Genomic DNA, 4,444 nt, shown 5'->3' with positions numbered 1-4,444 from the left:
TGCAATTCACAATAGCCCACATTATTATTTTAGATACATGAAAAGATTATCACTTAAAGTCAGGGGGGTGTCATTGTGTCTGAGAACCCTCATCAGTTTTTACGAGAGGTCTGAGACCCCCCGCACTTGAATATATCCGGTGTCCAGCACTGCACGAATATGAAGCAGGTGCATTTGTTTGGCAAAGGCCTTTATTGCCTCATCGTTGTCGTCAGCCAAAGTATCACACTTTTGCGGCAGCTCTGATCGGTCGAGACAGGATGACGTCATGGAGGTCTCCACCAATCGCAGAGCACCACCACAGTATGCGCGAATGCGTGGCTTATATGGCCATATGGCAATCAATGACTGTTTACTAATCACTTAATGGCTAACTGCAAATAAATGACTTATTTATTTCATTACTAATTACACATTAATGACTAATTCATTCATAATTACTAATTAATGCCACACACCTGGTAAAATCAACCACACAACAGTAAATGTAGAACAACTGCAAAGATACAAGGAGCGCGATCTTGTCACTGCGCTGCCAAGCACAATGCACTGAATAAATGCACTTGCAGAATGTGAAAGAGTATTCACTCGCTTTACTTGTAGCAGCACTCATCGCTACATGCGCAACAGTCGCGTAGCAGAATGCAGCACTCAGGCTTTCGCCTTTCATCACTTTAGTCATCAAAGTGTCCTCGAATTTTATTCTTTTCAGTGGCAATCAGAGAATGCTTATGATTGTTAGAAAATTTTGCAGCAAGTTTTTGTAAGAATTATTACTTAATTTTAGTAAGAATTAGAATTTTCTAAAACCTGTGATGAAGAAAACAAAAGTTAGTCCCTTTACACAGAGGCTGGAACTAATTAAGGTATTTTCACATGCCATCTCTTTGGTTTTGCCGGTTCGCACTGTGTTTTGGTACTAGCTGAGCAAATTGTCAATATGCTCACGCAATATTATTCAGATGATGCACTTGTCACCAGACAAACCAAGCTGGTAGCTCTTACAATATTTTTTGGTAATTTTCATTGCGTTCACTTGAAGTGTAAAAATTATAGCATATATATTTTTTACTTAGTTGATTTTACATTTAACGTGCAATTAAGATTGTACTTTCTATATAAAGTGCTTTAAAGAAATATTGCATATGTTACAAGTGCTGACACTTTGTTGTTTCACTATAAGCTGCTTTACATCACAGATCATCGATCATGCTGGCAGAGTGCAGGGATCACTTTTTCAGGTGCATGTCATAAAATGATCACAAAAACCTCCTTAATATATATATATATATATATATATATATATATATATATATATATATATATATATATATAGGATGCGAGAACATTTAACGTACTTGGCCGCTTAAAAAATAATAGAGCGAAGGGTACGCTTCATTTAAAGAAACATTTTATTAGACTCGACGTTTCGATTGGAGACCGATCTTTCTCAAGAGTCTCTCGAGAAAGATCGGTCTCCGATCGAAACGTCGAGTCTAATAAAATGTTTCTTTAAATGAAGCGTACCCTTCGCTCTATTATATATATATATATATATATAATTTCTCCCATTTAAATAGAAACATGTGCAAAGGCCACCAGCCCTTTCTCTCACCCTCTTAGTTCCTCCTCAACAATTGCGCTCAAATTTCTAGAGTCTCTCACTCTCTGATAGAGCCAGACTTTAAGCACTGAAAGTAATTCATTCATTTCAAAATTACTTTTACTAAAGTGACTCACTGCTGTTTCTATACTTCATACTATGTACTCCCGGTACGATGCCAAGAAAAGAGTAATGACATGCAGCAAGCCTGTCCCACAGTGATGGATAAGCAAAAAAGACAGAATTGAGTAGAACTACATGTTCAAGGCCTCAGACCTGCCCTGTGTCTCCGGATCACAACCATTCTCTAAGCAGAAGGTATACATGTAAGGCGTTGAGGGTCCATTGAAGTGACAGATGGTGCAAAATGGTAGAAGGTCAAAACTAGTTAAAAGTGTGCAGTAGCACTCACTGTTGCATACTGGCTATAGGCACAGTGGTGCCTGGTTACACTTGCCATCACGGGCAAACAAGGGGTTTGGGGGAAAAGACAGGCGGAAATGTTCACGGCGTGTTTGACCACGATTGTTTTTGTTGCCATTGTCTTATATTTTTAATAGCCTGTTCTGTAGGAAAAGGGGAGGGAATAGTCTTACTGGATGGAATTAGGCAGGAAGATGAAAGAATGTGCTCTAGTGTTTGGAGAGGTTTTGTTCACAAGCTTTACTTAGTTTATATACAGATGAAATCCAGACAGTAATTAATGAGAAGGAATTTGCTCTGCGGAAGTAATGGTAATGTCATTACTTTTTGGGAGCAGTATTTAGCAATTTCATTATATTTTTAAGGCTTAGCAAGTAATTGGTAATATAATTTAATTGCTTTTGAACAGTAACTTTGCCAAGTGAGCTGCCAATTTACCCCAGGATAAAAGACACCAAGTGTCTATTAGGAATGAAATAGATTAAGTCATGCCAGCTGGACTTGTGAATGTAATCAGGTAGCTCAAATGGTTTCTCTACTTCTGATTGGCACTTACTTCGGAACATTCAATAAAAAAATGTTACAACTTAAACTGCTGTGTAGTTTGCATAATTTCTATAACCACATAAGTTGTGATTAAACGAAGTAACTCTGACTCCTGAAGATCTGCCACTGAATGCAAGAGGAGGGTCCAATGTGCGAGGCATATGAACCCCAACAAAGAAAAGATCGTGTCAACTCTTCGGGTATATATAGTGTTCCTATGGTCTATGTGTCATATGAATGCATGCTTGCCTGTCGCCCGCTTGGAGCTGCCATTTCAGGTCAGTGCCAGCAAAATAAGCATCAAAACTGGAAGCCTTAGCTGAACTGCCTAATTGGAATGTTCAATTTATTCAAACTGGTGCTTCGAGTCTGTGCCAAAAGCATATTTAGAAATTTTGCAACTGCAAACCTCAATTGAAAATCATTTTTTTTCTTGACTGGGCCAGTGTCTTGATGAAAAACATACCATACTGCTCATATCGCAACTTTCACATAATAACAAGTCAAAAGACGATGCCACTGCACTGACTTGAACAAATCTCTGAAAGATGGAAACTATAGAAGTATGGGCGGGGAGGCTCCACGAAAACTGCTGAGTTAATTCAGATACAGGGCACACTCAGTACAACTGCACCTTCCAAAAACAGGAGTTTGCATTATGTACCGTTTTTTCTGACTTACACTGCTGAGCCATAATGCAAACCCAGTTCGCGGTCATACATATATAGTTTCATATAAGTACCAAAGGCAACCAAAGCAACCTCGAATATTCACCAGCTGTTGCTGCCTGCAGTTTCTTTCTGACAAGCGATGTTAACCGGCCATACAGCCTGTATTTCCTGTTTCTATCAGATACATTAAACACTGAATTATTAATTGCGAACGCGTAGCCTAGCTGACCGCAAAAAGGAATTCGGAGGTAAATAAATGCAGTGCCATAACGTACAGCCTTAGAGCTATGGAACAGAACACTGCACCAACTGCGTATTTGAAGGCGGAATACTTTCGGCAGAACAACGAGATAAGCAGCCCACGGGGAGCCTAATTCCCTTGCGTCGAATGAAGCGCACAATGCACAGCCGAACCCGAAGCCCAGAGCGAAGCTAGAAATTGCACTACACGAGAAAAACTTCGTCTGCAACTGTACGTCACAATCAAGCGCGTCCAAACTCCGTGCTTGATTGTAGCAACCAAGCGCGGATTTCTCAAATCCTCCTTGCTAATTCAGAGATTAGCAAGGAGATTAGCAAGGAGATTAGCGAGGAGGATTTGATATATGAGTACGCGAAACGCTTCGACTGAAATAGGCATGGAAATAAGCCATGAGTACAAGTGCAAGACAAGTGCGCCTATGAGTGCGCGACCAACGCCATGACCCAACCCAACGCCGCCGATAGGCCGATACCTACATAAGTTAAAATTATTAAGAAAATGAACAATAACTTATTTTAAGCCACGATTTTAAGTTATAAATTAGTATCATAAATGTTTCACTTGCTGTTGCGCACATTTTTTCTTTTGCTTAGTTTATGATGACGTAGGGTGACGTATTTTGTGCGTGGCAGCAGCGTTTTGCTGGTGCCACGGTGCGTGTCACCAGTCTCCGCCTGAACGGTTTAAGGTTACAAAATCGTCTAGCAAAGTATCGAAAATTTTTTCGGGGTGTTTCAGATAGTCTAGGTGGCATTCTCAGGTGCATTGAAGCTAAAATTGTATTTCGAACGCTTTCAAACGACTGTGGACGTTGGTGCACTGTACGACAACGACAACTCTTCAACCGTGCAACCGAAAGTAAAACTGGAATCGAAACTGCGGCGTTGCTGCTTCACAGGGCTTAGCTTTGTCCTTTGTTAGCTTTGTTGGCTTTGTGTT

This window comes from Amblyomma maculatum, chromosome 10 (genome assembly GCF_055883805.1).
Source record: "Amblyomma maculatum isolate TAMU_Amacu chromosome 10, ASM5588380v1, whole genome shotgun sequence".
NCBI lineage: Eukaryota > Metazoa > Arthropoda > Arachnida > Ixodida > Ixodidae > Amblyomma > Amblyomma maculatum.
Note: the sequence above shows the minus strand (reverse complement) of the source record.